This window comes from Camellia sinensis, chromosome 13 (assembly GCF_055761805.1).
Source record: "Camellia sinensis isolate YWXY chromosome 13, ASM5576180v1, whole genome shotgun sequence".
Classification (NCBI taxonomy): Eukaryota; Viridiplantae; Streptophyta; class Magnoliopsida; order Ericales; family Theaceae; genus Camellia; species Camellia sinensis.
Genome location: NC_138973.1, coordinates 29160739 through 29182890, shown reverse-complemented (window position 1 = coordinate 29182890; position 22152 = coordinate 29160739).

Here is a 22152-nt window from a genome sequence, read left to right as displayed (position 1 = left end):
CAAAACTTCTTTGAGTTGTAATTTTGTTCACATTTTTATTTCAGTGAGGCTATGAGTTGTTAGAGGCGAATCCAACCTGAATCGTGCTTTGCAGAGAAGTTTGTGATGTCAATACTTTCAAGATTGCCACTTCGCTGATTATTACGGGGGTCGAGCTGTCCGGTCAGCTCGCAGCCGAAGCAAAATGCAAAATTGCATTCAAAATTGCATGTTCACCCTTGTTCGCTCGAGCCAAGGCTTGCTCGCTCGAGCCAAGGAGTTCTCGCTCGAGCTAAGGATTGCGTCCATACAAAAACCTGAAAGAGTGGTGTGCTCGCTCGAGCCAAGGATTCGTCGCTTGAGCCAAGGCACTAGTAGAAATCACGAAAGTTAAGCTCCTCGCTAGAGCGAGAGAAGCTTCGCTCGAGCGACCTTCAAAATCCAGATTTCTTAAGGAGTTGGTTTTCTTCCAAATCTAGGATTACTTTTGGTTTTCTACAAATTCTTGTTTTTCTTCCAAAGCTAAGTGTACTTCTCCAGATCTTCTTTTTGGATCTTAAGGTTTATATTTGGAGATATTTTGTTAGGTTTGCTTTGATGTTTTTATTGAGTATTCAACTCATGGTTTAAAAGAGAGTACATCAAAGGCTTTGTTTGTTATACAAAAGAGAGAGTTGTTCTTCGGTGGATTCTGAAGAATTCGAGCCTGAAGCTTTGGTGGATTCTGTAGTGGCTCATTGTAAAGACAATTCCGAGGTGAAGACGGGGTTGGAAGAGGCACATAGAGGTTGGTTCAATTAGGCGTGGATTCGCTAGGTAATTGAGAGTATACCTGTGTAATTCCTTTAAATCTTCTTAGTGGATTGTTTTTGTGGTTGTTGCCCGTGGTTTTTTAAATCACAGTTGAAGGTGTCCAATTGTGGTTTTTTCACGTTAAATCGTTGTGTTGATTTTTCTTTGATTGTTTGATTGGGATTGTTATATTCTACTTAAAATTGGTACATAATCACAAATCAACATCTAGGGTTTCTAGATTTTTCAACAAATATGTAACAAGCCTCACTTTTTATTATTATTTGGGAATGTGGATTGGTATGCTATGATAGAAACTATACTTTGAGCTTTGTTTATTAGTTTTTCTTTGGTCTCCTTCTTCTTTTTCAGACTTGATAACTCAACTCAAGAAGAAGAATTGGGGTTTTAATGAATCAATTTGATTTGGTAATGCTTTGCATTTGAATGATTTATTTTTTGGCTGTCAATCACTTTATTCATTCTTTGTAATAAAATGATTTTTTTTTAAGTGTTTCAGTGTATTTTTTGTTTTTGAATATGCTCTACTCTGTAGAGTACAGACAACCATGTTGATGATAATGAACTGTGAAAGTGATTCGATCTGTGACAAAGTCACCTAAGATACCATTATTTTCTTTTAGTTACTATAATGGACATCCACGTATATTTTCCCTTACACTATTAATGGTACTTTGATTAATTATTTTCTTTCCTTTGTTTTGATTGCTAGATTTGTATTAAAATTAGTTTCTAATAGCCGATTTCCTCTTGTTATAGTTCATGAATTTTTGGTGCAGCTCATCAATTTCTATAATGAAAGGTATTCAATTTTGAGATCTCTTTGATAATATTTTCATTAAAGTTTTGATAAATATGTCATTCCCTTTCTCCCTCTAATCATTAGATTTCTCCCAAGTTTTAGTTCGTTAGCTTTTGTTGTTTTTATGTTGTTCTATGTTTTTGTTTATTACATTTGTTTCATTACTTATATAGTTTTGATCAAAGTTAAATTTTTTGGGTTGTTACTTATTGGGTCTTCTTCGGTGTTTATAGGGTTTCAGACAATGCTTCCTTCCCATTTGCATAAAAGATGGAAGAAAAATGGGATTGATGAGCAGTAGATAATGTAAACCATGATGAAAAATAGTATTGTTGAAACTTTTTGCTTTCTCCACTAGATTAGTTTTCTTGAATCGTTTTTTCTTAATCTTTCTTTCGGGTATTGTAGTAGTCTTTGTACCTCACATGAGTTTCTGAAATATATTTCTAAAATGGGTCTTTGAAATTAGGTTTTCGTTGGGTGTCTAATATATGCAAGATGAGAGAGCAAGTTTTTTTTTTTCCTTGTTTTTTTTTTGGGGGGGGGGGGGGGGAGAGGGGGGGTTAATCAAATGGCCTTCCATGAACTGAGTGTCTGGATTAGATATTGTGGGTTCTGAAGTGGTTGGTTGTGATGACCAAGAAAGGTTTGATTGTAGGTGGATTTTGTTTCTCATTTATATTGAATGATTTGTTTCTCATTTACAGTGTATTTGATTTGGTTTGTTAAATAGTATTTTGTATTTGTGGATTCTATTCTTTCATTTTGATTCATTGAAATTTTGATACTAAATTTGGTAGCTATGTTTGTACTGTAGAGAAATTACCCATTTTGCACCCTCTCTCTAAAACCCATTATTAATGTTTTTATGGGGTTTTTTTTTTATTTTTTTATTTTGAACTTTGTTGTGAATCTTTGAGAGTTATTTTTGTTTACTTGAAAGAGTAATTAGGTCTTTCATGTTAAAAAATTCACTCAATCTGAAGGGTTGAAAGAGTGAAATCACAAAAAATTAGTTTAATATGGAGGGTGGATATTTACGGCATGTGCCCATTTAAATGTATACTAAAACCAATTTTTACTTCTTTGCTGATATGACAATAAGATAAATTGTAAGTACTATGGCAAATGAGTATATTGTTTCTTTTGTTTTCTCTATTTTTATTTTTTTCTTTTACACTGTAGTAGTGGGTATGTAAATGGAACTTAGTTATAAGCCAAAACATGCATATTAGTTATCCAAAACTAAGAAACCACTCATTTCAATTTACATGTCTGTATATTTATGGGTCTAATTTCTCTTTGGGGTTTAATCACTGAGTTTATTGATTGATTTGGAAGGAAGGTGAAAGGAAATTAATCAAAATTTTGAATTTTAGATTTATTTCAATCTATGACATTAGGAAACAAAAGTTTCTCTTGGCTAAGCTTTCTACCATATTCTCTTAGCGACATGTGATGTTTATTAGTTGATTGGAATCACAGGTGGAGGAAAAGATACTATCAGATTGAATAAAGGGGGAACACCATGAAAATTGAAAGCTTACTATGGGATGTAATCTTCAAAGGATGTATAAGAATATTGGCAGCTTACTACTTTTACTTTCATTCCTTCTAAATATATAGTTTGGATACTCTCAAATAATCTTGGTTTTGAGTTTATGGGTTTCTTTTTTTCTTTTTTCCTTTTTTGAAATTGATCACATCCTTCGAATAATATTTTTATGGAATACAATAAATTATCATCTCTAAACCAATTGTCTTCATTGTTCTTTGTCTTGATATTTCATATAGGATTTCATTTGATATTATATTCAAAATTTTTTTGATATTCTATACATAATTTCTTTTGTATTCTAATTCTGGAGCTTTTCTTAATTGATTATGTTGGAAATTGGGTCGGGTATTGGACCCGGATTTGGGCGCCCATGTGGCATGACCCATGGCCCATTCAAATTACTCATGTAATTTGAAATTTTATTTATCCTGTTAGGATAACCCACTATCTCCATCTAATCTATCTTATCCTATTAGGAGATAGGGATGTGAGATTATATATCTGATTTAGTAAATAGATATCAAATACGTTATGTTGATTTACCTATAACATTTTTCCCCATAATCTCTCTCTAACTCTCTCCCACATGTAAAACGATCAAGCCTTTGCACTGTGACTAGAGAGGTTGATACTCATACTGTGATATCACTCCATTGCTAGGTGTTCATAGTTCATGGTTGTTAAGCATGTGATTCAGCCACAAGGTTTTTCATTCCGGATTCTTTTACACAAGGTATATATTTGAATCCTTTTACCCGCTGCGTTATCTGTATCTTACAAATTATGAAAGGAATATCAAATTAGCAAATAATATATTAATGCTGCCATGAGAATGCTCAAACTAGCTGTATGGTTACTTCTTTTGCATTTGAGGCAACAAAATTGAAGCAACGTTTGCACTAGAAACAACTTCTACAATGCCAAAAAAAGGCAATTGAATATTTCATTCACCAATTATGTTATTCTTAGTTACTCTACATGGAAAGAGTGGAATGTGAATCTGGGAAAGTTGGGGAAAAGAAACCTAGGTGAATAAACTTTAATAGATTGATTTAAATTTTATTGGTGTTAAAAGAATGATGCTAATGGAATAATTACGGCTGAATTACTCTTAAAGGTTTTGAAAATATATTTTTTAAGTGTTACATATACCCTACCGAGTTTTATAAAACAAATTTCCTCATTTAATGTTGAGTTGTATACACTACTGAATGCTTAGGTTTTGTTGAGGAGTGTCTTTAGGCATGGGTTATCACTATATTATCTATGTTGTTGTGTATCAGTGTCAAAAAACATTAATTAATCTTTTAGGAGAATACAATTTGATTTGAAATTCGCATTATTTAAACTTACGGTTCCTACACATTGTGTGGGTTATTTATATGTAACTCTAAATTTAGTTTGGCTGTCATGATCTGAATTTCATGTTTCTAATGGATTTGTCTCAAGGGTAGTAAAAAATGTATAATCTGAATTTTGAAACATCAACAAATATTTGCTGCATAGATTAGCATGTATCCATATTTTGATTTTTAGGATTGAAAATGGAGTATATAGAATAAAAATTATTTGAGAATTGAAAATGAAGTAGTAGTCTGTTCGTGTATCGTTAATAGAATCTTCGAGAATTATTTCATGATTGAAAATGAAGTGGGAGGTTGTTCATATAAAATAAAAATTATGCTTGGAGAGCAAACAAAACCGTAATGTGATGAGACGAGTAAAATGCGAGTTTCATATAAGACATGTTTAGACCCGTTTCAGCTTTGAATTGCTGCCAACAAAATGACTTATTGAGTTTCATGCATTTTACAAAGTTGGATAAAAAGAGGGGGCACCGAAGATTTTAGAGAATTATAATTTCGTTAATTATCTATGGTTGTGATGGTTTATTGGAGATATTCCTATTCAAAAATTAAACCAGACCTTTTGTTTTTTCCCCTAATAATGCAAGTTGAGAGGGATAGATTCTTTATTTATTTGTCCTTGACCATTCATGAAAGAAATTTAGCATTACTTTATCCTTCGTTTTGTTTGGATTGGTTTATTCTATGGGGTTTTTTTTTCGGTTAAGAAACACACTGAATTATATAATTTATTGTTTGGTGATTTCTTAATTACTAGAAAATTTATTTTAATCTAATTTGTTGGCCCTTTTGCAGTTAAAGTAGTGGAGCTTATTGTTTGTTTTCTCACATGACAATGGACATAGCTAAGCTGGAGGATGCGTCAAGTCCATGGAAGGAGTGTTGGTGAACATAGTTTTAAAGCAAGAAAGCTTTATATGACAATGTCACTTAAGCTAAAATGTTTGTTGGTCACATATAGAAGATGGTTTTAAATTGGTTGTCTCTTTTCAATGTTAATTAACTCTCAGTTACATCAATCTAAAAAATTGGTTAGGGTAAATTACACTTTGCACCCCTGCACTTTACATCAAATCCCACTTTGGCCCCTACACATTAAATTGTGACACTTAACCGCTTGCACTTTTGGTCAAGTGTCACTTCGGCCCTTCTGTTAGCCTCATTGTTAATAGAGGTTAGTCACATGAAAAACATGTGAGGATGAATTACAATTTGCACCCTTGCACTTTACACAAAATCCCACTTTAGTCCCTATACATCAAAATTGTGACACTTAGCTCTCTAAAAGATAACTTCTGTTAGCCTCACTATTAACATAAGGACCAATGTGACACTTGACCAAAAGTACAGGCAGTTAAGTTTCACAATTGGATATGAGGGGACTAAGTGAGATTTTGTATAAAGTGCAGGGGCGCAAAGTGTAATTTACCCAATTGGTTATTATGTTACTTTTGTTGGGTTTATTTTTTGTTTTAGTTTGTGCTCTTTCTTTTAATATAGTGAGTTTTGAATGTGCTACAAGTGTTAAGAGTATGAGAGAATGCGTTATTTCAGTGCTTGAGTTATTTATCTTTCAAGGTTCACTAGGTAGTTCCAGACAGTTTTCACCCTTGTTCACAAAGTTTTATTAGAGAGCTTGGATGTATTACAAGAAATTATTTATGGCGTATTTAGCTGTGCTATTAACTAAGTAGGCACTGTTAATTAGTTTTGCTAGCAATGTTCAATTTAGGAGTATCTTAGGCATGAGTAATTTTCTGTTTTGATTCTTGTGTGGCACTTCCGATTTTTAGACTTTGATTTTGTCATTTTAATTTGTCAAATTGTTAGAAGGCTAAACGAATTTTTTAACCCTACTTCACTATTTGTGCAAGGACAATTTCACTAGGTGGTAATTTTTTAGGTTGTAAACTTCATATTAGAATATTGAAATATATAGAATTACTAAATCATTGGATTGTTTATATGTTATTGGAAAGATAGTTGGTTTTGGAAGAAATCAAAATGTAAGCAAGTATTTTTAGGCACGAGTCATTCGCTAGAAGAGTGAGATTAGAGACCAAGTTTTGCAACCTACAATTTCTCAAGTTCAATCAATTTTGTAAAATATTTTGATAACATGTTAGAATTGTTTGACTCCTCTCAAACATTTTATTCGAAAAGAAGGAATTGTTTCTTTGACCCCTCTCTAACATTTTATTTTAAAAAAGGGAATAGTTAGGTAAATGTTATCTAATGCAGCACTATTTTGTGATCAAGTTCAAATTTTTAAATTTGAACTTTTATTGTCATTTTTTTTTTCATTTGCTTTTTGCAGTTCTTTCTTAAATATAGAAAATAAGGGTCAGACATGTAATCAAATTGCTCGAGACATGAGGTCTCTATTTTGACATAGTGAGCTTGAATGTGATACAAGTGCTGAGAGTATGAGATAATAGGCTATTTCAGTATTTGAGTTATTTATCTTTCAAGGTTCATTTTGCAATTTTAGGCAGTTCTCAACTTTCTTCACATAGTTTTATTAGAGAGTTTGGATGTATTGCAATAAATTATTTATGACATATTTAGCTGTGTTATTAATTAAGTAGGCATCGTTAATTAGTTTTGCTAGCAGTGTTCCATTTAGGAGTATCGTATGCATAAGTAATTTTCTGTTTGATTGTTGTGTGGTATTTCAGATTTTTAGACTTTGATTTTGTCATTTGAATTTGTCAAATTGTTAGAAGGCTAAACGAATATTTACCCTATGTCACTATTTGCAAATGAACATTTCACTAGGTGGTAATTTTTATGGTTATAAATTTCATATTAGAATATTGAAATATATAAAATTACTACATCATTGGATTTTTTTAATGTTGTTGGAAGGATAGTTGGTTTTGGAAGAAATCAAAATGTATGCAAGTATTTTAGGCACGAGTCATTTGCTAGAGGGTTAAGATTAGAGATCAAGTGTTGCAACCTGCAATCTCTCAAGTTGAGTCAATTTTGTAAAACATCTTGGTGTCATGTCAGAGTTGTTCGACTCATCTCTAACATTTTATTTGAATAAAAGGAATTGTTGGTTAAATATTATCTAATATGGCACTATTTTGTCATCAAGTTCAAATTTTAACTTCTATTGTGCCACTTTTTTTTTTTCCATTTATTTTTGCAATGCTTGCTTAAATATAGAAAATAAGTGTTAGACATTAATCAAATTGTTCGAGACACGATGTCCCTATTTTTTGTGATTCAGTAGAGATTATTTTATTATGTGATTTTATTTGACAATGAGTTTAAAAACATATGAGATGTTAATACACTCTATGTGTGTTGTTGGTTGGCTCTCATTTTAAATTGAATGATTAATGTTTTATTTTTGGCTATAGCTAGGATGATTACTATTTTGTATCAAAATATTCATTCATCCACTCAAAAAAGGTATTGAAATCTTTTATTGAAGGTGAAACAGTTACCAGTTATAATACTAATTCAGTAATATTCTTTTATTGAACGTTTGTTATACATGTGTCATTTTAACGTGGATCAAATTATAAATTTGCTATTTGGACTTAAGTTTTAGAAAATCTTTTTAGATTATTTGCTTATGCTATACTGAAATATAGAATTCATGTTAACAAGAGTTCTATTGTCCTATAATGAAACTTCTATTTTTCTGCAGAGGATTGGACTACTAAACACTACTACGAATTCTTTGTGCCATTTCTGTAAATCTGAGGAGGAATCAGTGAATCACATTCTATTGTTTTGTCCCCTGGTTTGGAGAATCTGGTTTGATGTAATCAATTGGTGGGGTTTGTCTTGGGCCATACTGGTTCCATTGAGAGCCTTCTTCTTTGGTGGTCTGGTGTGGGCGCGCCCTTTAAGGTGATTTTTTTAAATTGAGTCTTTCATATATTATTACTTAAAAAAAATATGTGGATAAAATGAAAAGGATAAAAATTTAGTTCTATAGCTTTACTATTTAACAAAATTTAGATAACAAAAAAATATATATATATAAAATAGTTAAATTTCAATTAGATGAATCGAATTTTTATTTTTTAGCTTACCAAATGCTGTAAGAGCTAAAATTAATTGGGGGGTAAGAATGAGAATTTTCGACACAACTCAAGCAATATATAAAATTAGTAAGTCAGAATTGACCATTTTTCAACATAAATTCAAATATGACACGACTATATATAATATGAATTATTAGTTATATATTTTAATGTTCACTAAGGGACAATATGACATTTTTTTTTTGAACTTTTATTTAACTCCAACTAACTAAATAAAAAATATATATAAAATAATAATTTAAGGCTAATATCTTCTCCTTCTTTTTTTTTCTATTTAAGATGTATTTTTTGTTACATATTTTAGAGTCAATCTAGTAAAAAATATAGTAATAAGGTATAGTTTTTTAATTATAAAAATGCAATTGAGTTGAAATCAAACATTTTATGAATTATTTCATTTAGTAGAAATAAATTTGATAACTTGTGGGAAAAATTTTAGTCTCGACATAGACTTCCTGAGTTATTTTTAATTAAAAGTGAAAGTTTTCACATTAAAGATCAATAACATGAAAGAAAATAATATCATACGACAACATGAAAATAAATGGATTAAGCGAATATTGAAGTAATTATAAAACAACACGACATGATGCACATTCCTAGTTTTGAAGCCTTAAATTTTGTTCAAAATTAGGAGCATGAGGTGACCATCTTGGTCGCCTCACCTTAGAGTTGGCCCTGATCTGGTATTAAGTTCAAGAAATTAGTATTACGCATTTGAAAGATTGTCCCTCTTGCTGTTTTGTGCTCCGTTGGAAACAAGGCCTATTTTGGCAATACGGCTAAAAGTTAGATTTTTGAGTTTTTTTTTTTGTCATATTACTTCTCTACTTTTTTTGTATAGTTATTCAAAAAAAAAAAATTAAAAATTTAAAAATTAACTTTTAACCTACTTTCTAAAATTACTTGTTCCGTGACGGTCAACCTGACTTCGTGAAGCTAAAAGATTTGGTAAGAGTGAAGGTCTCTTTAAGATTTGGAATCCTGCTGTGATTAAAGTCAGGGTCACAACAAGAACTTGTGGTGTGGTGAGATTTTTTTTAAATTTTTTTAAATTTTTTTCGATTATTTGAACTATTTATATTATAGGGTTCATCGAATATATCATTCATACAGAAAATTACGTTAATTAGAAATCAGCAATCTCATGATCAGATTCAAATTGTTTAAAAAAAATTATCAAGATCATGTTAATTGTTTATTTTTAAAAAAATAAATGTGCTATTGTTATAGAGTTATAGATTTCCAATCAATTTGGATTTTTGCATGGATCATCTATTCAATGAATCCTGTAATATGAACAATTCGAATTATCAAAAAAAAAAAAAAAAAACTCAAAAAAAATCCCACCAAGATACCATAGATCGCTGTTGTGGCTTATTTTGGGAACTCGGCGAAAAACTTTTTTTTTTTTTTTGATTTTTTGGCGTTTTTGAATCACATCATCTCTTTATTTTTTTATATACTTTTTCAAAAAAAAAAAAAAAGTAAAAAAAAAAAAAAACACTTTTAACCTACTTCCCAAAATAAACTTAGTGTCAACAGTATCTCTCAGTCCTTAGCTTTATGGGCTAAGTCTAACTCAAAGGGGCTGTTATGTGTATCACAACGTGTCTAACCTGAATGAAATCAGGTTCTGTGATGGCAGACTTAGAGTGGGCTGAGTTATGAGTGGGTGGTCCCTTTGCAGCTTACTATTAGCTCCTGGCGTGTTTGTGTTAGCTCCTGATAAACGGGTGAAAACATAATGTGGATTCCCTAGTGCTGAGGATGAGCTCTGATTGGGCTGAGTTATTAGTTGGTGGATTCTTTGCAGCATATTGCTTGCTCTCGAGGGGTTTGCTTGCTTTTTTTTGTTTTTTATTTTTTCCTTTTGTTGGTTTCTCACCAATCTCTTAATTAAACTAATAAATAATAGGATGATTTTCTTAATTTCAACTTAATTGGAGATTGGAGTTCGGAGAGTTATTATGTGTTTATCAATAAAGTTTTTTTTTTTTTTTTGGATAAAAAAAAACAGAGTTACTTCTAGTAATTTTGAAACTTGTTAGATTAATAAACCAAAAATAAAAAATTATTACATACCTGTAATTCAATTAAAAGGTTAAAATTTAAATCTTACTAAACTCAAAATAAATTAATGTAATACTAAATAATTAACCTATATGTTGTCATTCTCAATTAATTAAATTAGACATATTTAATAGGAAAAATTAATCTAAGGTCCCTCTCTCCTATTTAGTTATGGAAGATGCGGGGATGTGGTTTGGAAATACTCTTTTGATCCTGGGGGACGTTCGTGATCCTCTGCTAGTCACCTGAAAATGAACAAACACTCTGGTCGGGGGTGCAGGAATTAGCACTCCGACGGGCAAGTTAGTCTCTGCACTCAAGATTACTTGTATTCTAAGTTAAGCTTAATAGTTCTCACATACCTTTCTAGAACTTAAGATCTTGTATTTATAGTATTCTCTTTGGGCCTTGGGGCCTGGCCCAACCCTAGCCCTTTACATGTACTTCTACTCGGCCCTTGTTTCACTAGAAAGAATGCCGGCTACTTTATTCGGCCCTTCAATTGAATAGGATCAACGCCGAATAGTAGTTATGTTCTGGACTGGACTGGTCCACTCCTGTTAATCCAATTTATTCGGCTCCCACAATTGCCCCCCAAACACCCCACTAGCTTCTAATCTGGAGGTCAAAAATTTGGCGGTTACTCCTCTTCCTGATGTGTGTCAAAACGCGTACATGCTTTATAGCGATCCCGGGTTTACCCTTGTTGTACAGTGATCCGGACATGTGTCCGTCGATGTTGGTAGTTGTTTATTATTTTGTTTACATCCTTTTTACTTCGTAATTGAGTTATAGGATGTGTTGGGCAGGTTTGTTACAGGTTGGTTGAGTTTAGAAACCAAAACTAGTTGCCCAGGTTTTGGCCTGTACGCTCGAGCGGGGGTTTTGGCGCTCGAGCGGAGATTACACCCATTCAGTATTTTCCTGTGCAGCGTTGTACGCTCGAGCGTGGTATTGGCCGCTCGAGCGGGGTTGTCTGAGTGCCGCTCGAGCGTAGAGTTGGAAGCTCGAGCGGAGGCCTGGTTCTGTATAGATGCTGGGAGAGTGCATCCGGCGCTCGAGCGGAAGTTTGGACGCTCGAGCGGGAGTCTGTGAGTGACGCTCGAGCGGGGTGTTTTACGCTCGAGCGGGCGACTGGGTTTAAGTCCCGAAATTGTGACTTTTCAAATCACTTTTTTACTTTCTCTTCTCTCTTTTACTTTTCCAAAATCACCATTGTTGAGCCTCTCACTCTAGACTCTACCTTCTCTCTAGGTTTTGATCTAGTAGGAGTGATTTGCTCACCTTTGGCCTTTACAAAAAAGTTGTTGATCGTCGAGGGCTTCATTTTAATCTGAAAATCTCGGGTTTTGGAGCACGTTGGGTTTTGTCGTCTTCTCCCTTGGAACTCCGAATTTGAGGTAGGGATATCCTACTCCTCTCTATGGATTTTGTCTTTAAATTTTGGTATTTTGAGATGTTGGGCTTGGTTTGGTAATTTGTGAAAGTTTGGGGCTTTTGTGTAATTTTACAAAAGTTGGGGTTTTATTCATAATAAACCTGGATGCATGTTTGGCATAGAGAAATTGAATGAATGATAAATAATTGATGAAAATGGGACCTAAGGGTTGAAATGTTAATTATGGGAATTGACCTAATTACATTGTTTAATTAATTGGAATAATGAATTGAGAAGAATGAGGAAATGAAATGTTGATTGAATATCCATTGTGCATTTATTTTCTGTTTAGAAATAACCGTTTTGGGCTATCGGTGGAGGATAGTCGTGATTGTTGTAGACAATGCATGATGATTAGGCAAACTGAAACTAATCAATGAAGTGTGTCATGGAACTTGACGGTTGATAGAATACATTAACTACATGTATTGAGTGATTGTATATAGAACCAATGTGTTTGTATACGTTATGTGTAGAGGAGGAGATGGGGGATGTACTCCGCGATTTAGGGGAAGATAGGGGATGTACCTCTAAACCGGATAGTGTTGGGAGAAGATAGGGGATGAACTCCGTAGATACAGCTCATATGCTTGTCTAGAGAAGTGAAGATAGAGCTGATATGCTTATCTTTGTGAAGTGTGGATATAGCTTATATGCTTATCTGTGGATATTGTGGTTATACATATCTGTGTAGAATGTGGATATAGCTCATATGCTTATCTGTGAATGTGGATATTGTTTTTATACATATCTGTTAAAATGATGATAGAGCTAGCATGCTTATCTGTTGAAAAAGGGAAAATGAAAGGTAACTTGGACTCGTAAGTTGTATGACATAAATGTGTAATTTATGTGATTGTATCTGTATTAGCCATCTATCAATTGCTAATTTTTTAGTCATTGTTCATGGTTGGTTTAGTGTATTTCTACTGGGCTGTGGCTCACCCTATATGGGAATATCATTTTTAGGTACTGGTAGCATGCCACCTCCAAGGACATAGCTGGGAGGCTAGAGGCGGGCATACTTGTGTTGCTTAACTTTTGATGTATTACATGTAACTTCAAGCCAAGGGCTTAATGTGAAAACGAGTTAGTACTCTTTTGTTGTAACCAAGTGTTAACTTGGAAAGATGTAAGCCCGTAGGGCATTTTGTTATGATGTTAACATGTAATACTTATGTAGTGGAACTTTGATGAATAAAAGAATGTGGTTAGTTTATATGTAAATGCATGTCTTATCAGATGGGTTTAATGTTGTTATTTCGAGGGCGTTACATGCTTTTTGGTCATTGTAACGCTTTCCCGCCCCTTCGTACATTGCCTCCATTTAATGCGATTTGAATTTGTCTCTTCGAATGTATGTTTTGAATACTCAAAGATATCTGGCTTGCCTTCTAGTGCAACTCCTACATTCTGCGGCTTTTGCAATCCCTTGTTTCTCGCTCTTTCCTTCGTCTCCTGTAAGTTTTCTTCTCCTTCATTTTTGATCCCCCTTTTTTATCTGCTTTTAGTTTTCCATAATCCTTGGGTCGGCCAAAATGGCAAAACATCTGAAGGAGCTCCTTTCTGCGGATCGAATCTTCAGCTTTCGACGCCATTTCTCCATCCTCGACAACGTCTTTCTGTCACTTTTGGCAGACAGCACCACTAATATGGTGAGGGAAGACGAGAGCACAATCGTCTTTCCTTTCCTATCAATTGCTGAGGGCGGCGTCCCTTTTCCTCTTCACCCACTTTTGAGGGTCGTTCTTCGGTACTGGGGTCTCATCCATTCCCAGACCAATGTGAACTTCTTTCGCATCATAATGGGGATTGTAGAGATAAATCGACGTCTTAGAATTAATTTAGGTATTCCCGCCATTCGGCACTGTTATGTCCCAGCCAAATCTACCGGCCGGCTAGGACGCTACTTTCTTAGAGCCAAGGATACTGATGATCACTTAGTGACCATGCTTGCCAGCTCTGGCAAGCGTGTCGATGACGTGATGGTCGTTGTCCACGGCAATTGGGAATTCGTCAAAGATGAAGATCGCCTAGACCCTGTGCCAAGGCGAAAAGGCGAACCAGGTGGCTGATCAGATCACTTTGTTTATGTTATTTACATATGTATGTATTCGGCACTAAGCTCATCTAATCGTTTTGTTTATGCAGGCAGCGACTTGAAGAGAGTGTTGGTTTCGAACGACGACGTTGTGCTCACAGAAATTAAAACCGCGCTACAGCTCGTCGCTCATCCAGACCTCCAAAAATAAGGGAGGGCAGCCCACATTCTCCTGCGGTACGAGCCAACTTACACAACGTTCTCGACGACAGACAATATTCTGATCGCGCGAGGCGACAACTGTCTTACAGCCCTCACTTTCCCAGCTTCAAAAACTTGAGACAGATCGGCTTAGAATCATCTGATTTTGAACACATAGAAGAACAAGTGGCTGAACCAATCGCCGAGGACCCGGACCGGTTTTTTTACAAACTTGGGAGACCTTCCCGGCGATTTTTTTGAGGATATGGCTGGGGAAAATCTTACGCAGATGGCACGAAAAAGAAACGCCGAACGCATGGCCGCCCGACAAAAAGCCGTAGCCATCTGTTCCAGACTTGTTCCGACTGAATTTGTTGCCCCTACTGTTGTAGAAGAAACGGCTCACGTTGTCGTGGCCAAGACGGAAAAGGTGGTCGAGCGCCCGATTACAGAAGGGCGGTCGATTTCGGAGGATCGGGGCAAAAAACGAAATGCTGAGGGCTAGGACGGCTCTGAAGAGGGCCCTATTGAAAAACGGCCATGCTTAGAGGAGTCAGCTGTGGTTGCCCTTTTCGTTATTGAGCCAAAGATGAAAAACGTGCCGATCTCCTCTAAAGCATCAGCTTTGAAAGATCCAGCTGTGGCACTGAGCTTGGCTGCCTCGGTCTCCTTGCCGGCTGACAAGGGGACCTTTCGTGTCGAGCCAGATTTGGTGACAATAGCATTAGCCACCTAGTCGGCTCTTCTGGTACATGACTAACTCTTTGGTTTGGTTTGCATTCGATGTTTCTTGGCATGACGATCTTTTGTTTTGTAGACGGTTACAAGGATCGCCGAATTGGGTCGCCGCTATCATGACGCTGTTGAAAGGATTGGTTGTTTGCAATCTGAAGTCGAGGGTCAAAAGAGTATGGCGGAGTTCGAAGCAATGAAAGTCGCGATGGAGAGTGCGCAGGCCGAGGTTGAGAAGGAAAGGGCCAGGACTGCTGATCAACTCAGATCTGACGCCGAGGAGAGGGCAAACGTGAGTGAGGAATCGCTCAAGTTAGCCAAGGAGGCGCTTGCCAAGCTGGAGGCCGAGTTGGGAGAATTGAAGCAGGCTAAGGAGAAAGCCGACTCTGAGGCTTCGGCAGCGTTCGAGGCTGGGAAGAGCGCCGCCCTTAATGACTATGTAGAAGAAGTTCCCAAATTCGAGAATCAGGGATTCAAGCACGGCTGGCTCAAAGCCCTTGTTGCCGTTGGAGTTACATTGGCCATGCCAATTCCATACGAGCAAGTGGACGTTGAGCCGCTTTAGTCTGACCGTAAGACTTGATTTGGGAGACATTCTAGTTTTGTTAGGTTTTTCTCAATTTCAATGTATGTTTTTGTTTAGTAGATTTCTGTTAGTTCAAGATAATTTTCATGTATAAATTAGTTACTATTTGCGCTTAGTTTATTAATGAAAATTTCCATTTCATTCCGTAATTCATTGTATGCAGTTTTTGATATTAACAAAGAGTTTTGCTTTTGATTTTCACTACTTTGGATAAAATGATCACTGTATGTTGTGCTTGCTAATTATCGATCCGATAGGAAGTAGGATCATGAGATGAGTAAATTACATATCCCATTGCATAGTTGCCGATTTGATAACGATGTAAATCCGAATAAGTAAATCCGTTCGGTGCCGTCGTATGCCCTTGGGCCAGCCAGTGAGTTCTTGGTGTCGAATAAGATTAGTTCATGGGTAATGTACGAGTAAATTGGTTCATGGAGCGGCTGGGGAACACAAGCCGAATAGATTGATGAATCTGCCCTTACCCCAATTGGCTTATGAACATTATACGTCGAATAACATGCACTCATGAAGTACTGATGAATTGATTCATGGAGCGGCTGGGGCACTTGAGCCGAATAGATTGATAAATCTGCCCTTGCTCCAGCTAGTTCATGAACATTAAACGCCGAATAATACGAACTTATGAATATTGATGAATTGATTCATGAAGCGGCTAGGGCACTCGAGTCGAATAGATTGATAAATCTACCCTTGCTCCATCTGATTCAAGAACATTAAACGCCGAATAATACGAACTTATGAATATTGTTCTGATGAGTCGATTCATGGGACGGCTAGGGCACTCGAGCTGACTAGATTGATGAATCTGCCCTTGCCGACTAGATTGATGAATCTGCCCCAGCTGGTTCATGAACGTAGAACGCCGAATAACACGCACTCATGAAGTACTGATGAATTGCTTCATGGAGCGGCTGGGGCACTCGAGCCGAATAGATTGATGAATCTGCCCTTGCCCCAGTTGGTTCATGAACGTAGAACGCCGAATAACAGAGGGGGCGATTGGGGCACGTGACTCAATCGGCGTCGGGCTATTGAGGTTTCGGTATTAATAAGATTGCCTCGGAGGTGCTGCCTTCGTAGGGAGTAAATGGGTGTGTACTTTGTGAACGAAGGTCTTATTTATATGTTTTGACAGCAACTCAGTCCAGTTCTTAGTGGAAAATTAAACAAGTGCGAATGTCAAATAGACTTTTCTTTAACAGTAGAGGTGAAGCGAAGACGCTAGTTGAGCTGGGAGGAAACATGAATCGAAGTGGTGAACCTTCACACACGGGAAGTAGGATTTCGAGGGATCGGGAGAGACACCAATCTCCCCGTCGTCGAAGTAGGTCGCCCAGGAGGGACAAGCAGCCACAGCACAAGTCTCATCAACGTCGTCCTGGAAGGGAATCCGACGCGACTCCTCGCCCATTAAGTTTTGCGGTCTTCGTGGGTAACAGACCAATGACAGAGGCGGATTCGATCGTTCAAGATTCAAATGTGGCAATCGAGTTCGCTCGACAGATCTTTCCACCCGAAGTTCAGCAATCGATGGTAGGTCTGTAGGACTTCGAAGTGTTTTGTGAAGGCGTTCACGGGGCGGTGAAGGGACTGTACACTTCTTATGAGATCGACATGCGTCTCTGAGCCGCTCGTCGCGATATAGAACAAAGAGATGAACCCATTTGGAAGTTAGAAGCTCGCGCCGAGAAGGCTGAGCGTGAGTTCAAGAAAATCAAGTCCACCGAGCCTCACTCGGCCAGCCACCCAAACCCAGTTGTGGAAGAGAGGGTCACTCAAAGGCTGATTAGTGATACAATCGCCGATCAGCACACGGCCAGCATGTTCACGATCGAGACTGCGAGGCCTGCGGCCTATGAAAAAGGCTTCCACGACGGTCGAAAGGTCGGAATTCAGAAGACCAAGGAGAAACTCGCCGAAGAAGTTTTCCGATGTGAAAATCGTGGATTTAGGCATAGTTGGATCAAGGCACTTCAGCAAGCTGAAAGTCTCCAGGCAGCAGGGTTGGATTCGACTTTTTTGTTGTACCAACAGAATGATTTCCCCTTCTCCGCTCTCGAAATTGAGAAGAGTGATGATGAAGAAGCCGCCGAAGCAAAGAAAACCTTGTAATGATTAAGTAGATTGAAAGTGAAATTATGTATTTATTGGTTGATTTTAATAAAATACTTAGTTCTCAATTTGTGGAGTACTTGTTATTTATACTAGTACACATTTTATTCCGAATGTGCGCACGTTTTAGATTACGTTTATGCGGCTTGAACAATCTTATTTGAATATTTGCATTTTTTAGCCTTTGTTTACAGAGGCTTTAATTTGGATAATAGTACATTGTCTATTTCAACTGTTTGTTTCGTTGTAATTTTTACTCGGCACACGCGTGTTTGCATGTTTGACCGGCATAAGTGTATAAACATTATACAAACATTGAGATAATTGTATAAACATTGATTGGCATAAGTCGTCACACGCCGATGGCACTCCAAATCCAAAGGTTTTTTCTGCCCAAAGACGTCATGCGCCGATGGGGCTCCGAATCCGGAGTCTTGAATTGGCCAATCGTGATATCCATGAAGGGCGCTCCAAATTCGGAGGCTTTTTTGGCCCAAAGACTTCATGTGCCGATGGGGCTCCGAATCCGGAGTCTTGAATTGGCCAATCGTGATATCCACGAAGGGTGCTCCGAATCTGGAGTCTTGAATTGGCCAATCGTGATATCCACGAAGGGTGCTCCGAATTCGGAGTGTTGAATTGGCCAATCGTGATATCCACGAAGGGTGCTTCGAATCCGGAGGCTTTTTCGCCCCAAAGACGTCATGCGCCGATGGGGCTCTGAATCCGAAGTCTTGAATTGGCCAATTGTGATATTCACGAAGGGCGCTCCATATTTGCTAATCCTATGGGACGTTCGTAATCCTCTGCTAGTCACCTGAAAAGGAACAAACACTCCGGTCGGGGGTGCCGAAATTAGCACTCTGACGAGCAAGTTAGTCTCTGCACTTAAGATTACTTGTATTCTAAGTTAAGCTTAATAGTTCTCACATACCTTTCTAGAACTGAAGATCTTGTATTTATAGTATTCTCTTTGGGCCTTGGGGCCTGACCCAACCCTAGCCCTTTACATGTACTTCTACTCGGCACTTGTTTCACTGGAAGGAATGCCGGGTACTTTATTCAGCCCTTCAATTGAATAGGGTCAATGCCGAATAGAGGTTATGTTCTGGACCGGACTGCTCCACTCCTGTTGATCCAATTTATTCGGCTCCCACAGAAGAGATCCATAATATTATTTTATGATGTCTAAGGTCTCTCAACCCCCACACTCATATCACAGAGAAATTTCTCAAATCAAACCTCATTTTTTTTTCTCTCTTACTCTAAACTCTTTTGTTAAATTCATCTCTTCTCCTCTCTCTCTCTCTCTCATCTCTGTATCTCTTTCTCTCTCTAAAATATTGTCTCTCTAAAGCAATAGTCTTGATCTTCCAGATTGTCCTCATTCCCATCGCCATGCCCATGCTCGTCTCCGATCTCTGCCCTTCTTGTCAAAAACTTCCATCTCCAGCGGTTGTAATCTTTCTTTGCATAGGCGGACAAAGTGAAACTCTGTGATGAAGATGATGAAGTGGGTCTGAGACGCCGGAGCCCTATTCGAGTTGGCCCTGCATCAAGCCTAGACCTACCAGACCCGTTGGGTTCTTTCTCTAACGATGACCCTTCCAGCGAGCGAATTAGTAGTGATTCTGTTTGATCCCCAGCTTTGGGTCTACCAATCCTCTAGGTGAATTATACACACATTTATATGTATATTTAACTATGAAGATTGATGAATTTAAGTGCTATTTTAGATGATGGTGATGGTCATTGTGAAAATTGCACAATTGTGTTCTTTCTGCTTTATTTATTAGTTGATTGTTGTATCAGTGGTTGCGTGTTTGGTTGCTGAGAAAATGTGTGAAATGGGAAAAAACTTAAAATTTGAATATTATTAGGTTGAAGGTCTGTGATGAAGATGGTGAAGAAGATGAAGTGGGTCTGAGAAATGAGTAGAGAGCTAGAAAATGGAATTTCTCTGATTTTGGAGAGAATTTCTCTGGGTTTGGGAGAATTTCTTTAGAAAGTCCAGAGAAATTCTGGAGTGAATTTCTCTATGAAGTCCATAGAATTTCTTTGGATCAATTTGCTGGACCTTAAATATTATGAAAATATTGGATGTCCTTTATGCTATAAAATCTTAATATCAGTGACCTTAAAAAAAGTTCCCTATTTAATAACATTTTATTTTTGAAATTGGGACGACTGACAAGTGACAAAATATAAAACTGCATTGTGAAATGAACAATGTGAATAAATAAATAAATGTGAAATGCAAGGAGATTGTCTCTTCGAATTCTATTGGCTTGTGGAAATATTAGTCAGTGTGTTTGGTTTTAATTTTTTGAATTTAATTTTCTAGAAATTAAGTTTTTTTTTTTTTATTTTTTGTGTTTTTTTTTTTGTTTTTGGCTAATATTTTTTAAATTTTAAGCAATTTTTAAAATTTTTTTTAGATGCATTTTACTTAAATATATCTAAAAAGTAAAATATTTGTGAAAAAATATTTTAAAAAATTAACAAATACATAAAAATATGAAAAATATGTTAAATTTTTATTTTTTTTATTTATATTTTTGGTATTTAGTGAATTTAAAAATTATGCTTTTTAACTGTATTTAGGTTAGGTGTGTCTAAAAATTTTAAAAATTGCTTAAAATGTTAAAAAAATTTAGTGAAAACAAAATAATACTGAAAACAAAAATATAGAATTTTCAGAAAAATAAATTCTGGAAACCAAAACCAAACAGAGTGAGTAGTAGTCAACCATTACCCATCTTTAGTGAGTCTCAACTGATGTGAATAAATAAATAAAGGGTAAATTATATTTTGTATCTTTGCATTTTGTACTAAATCTCACTTTGGTTCTTACACATGAAATTATGACAGTCAACCCACTACACTTTTGATAAAATCCTACCTTGGTCCTTGTATAATAAATTGTAACAGTTAACCCTTTGTATTTTTTGTCAAATCTCACTTTGGTCCATATATAAGTGTCAATGTCCCCTTTTCTATTACTCAATTGTTTAAATTTTTAATAAAACTTAATCATGTGATAAAAATATGACTACGCGACATGAGGGTAAGAAAGAAAAATTATTTACATTTTTCACTAATACACACTTTATTCTAAAATTTACATCAAAATATAACTATATTAAACTAAAACAAAACGCAAATTGTGAACAATTAATAAGTTGAACTAGAGTTTTCCATAAATTAAAATCATGAAATTTTATTTTTCACGGTAACACAGTTTTCTATCTATCATCTTTATTTCTTTTTGATTTCACTGTCGCATTTTTTTATATTTCAGAAGCTCTACTTTTTTACCTTTCTATTCTAATTTTTACCATATGAACATATATATATATATATATATATATATATATATATATATATATATATATATATATGTTGTATCATATAGCTCTCATGTTTTTATCACGTATGACAAAGTATATTGGCGGGAAATATTGATGATTTTTTTTATTTTTTATTTTACTCATTTCGTAATCACATTTTTGTCATATGACTGAATTTTATGAAAGATTTAAAAATGAAGTAATAGAAAAGAGACATTAATACCTGTGTAAGTATCAAAATAAGATTTAAATAAAAATGTAAGAAGTTAACTATTACAATTTCATTTGTAAAAGTTAAAATAAAATTTAATGCGAAATATAAATGTATAAAGTGTAGGATTAATGTTGTTGGACGGTAGTCACTTCAAATTCTCTTGGCCGGTGGAAATACTAGTACTAGTCAACCGTCACCCATCTAGTAACCATCACCCATCTTTTTTTTGTTACAGCCATCACCCATCTTTAGTGAGTCTAAACTAATGTGAATAAATAAATAAACGTGAAATGCAAGGAGGATTAATGTTGTTGGCGGTAGTGGCTTCAAATTTTCGTGGCTTGTGGAAATGCTAGTACTAGTCAACCATCACCAATCTTTTGTGAGTCTGAACTCAGGTGATTATTGCGTACATCGTCTTCTGTAGGATTATGATTTGTGGAATATGTTAGGTATTATAATTTTAGATTGGGTAATTAAAAAATATAAAAGAGCATGATAATTGATAATTGGTAAAAAAAAAAATAAGGACACATGATATTTTGGGAATATTTAATAATTTTCTGTTTCAACTCACATTTTTCTATAAATTTATTTGGATAAATTATATTAGGACTTGACTTCTTTTAAGTTAGACAATTTGAAAGAGCATTTGGGCTTGGTACATCCATTCTGGGACCGATTTTGGTGATCCGAATCGTTCAATTTTTAGAATTCATTCAATATGTTATTTATGCAGAAAAAAAGATAACTGTTCATTGGTATCTATAGGTTTGAATTATATTTGTTTTGAAA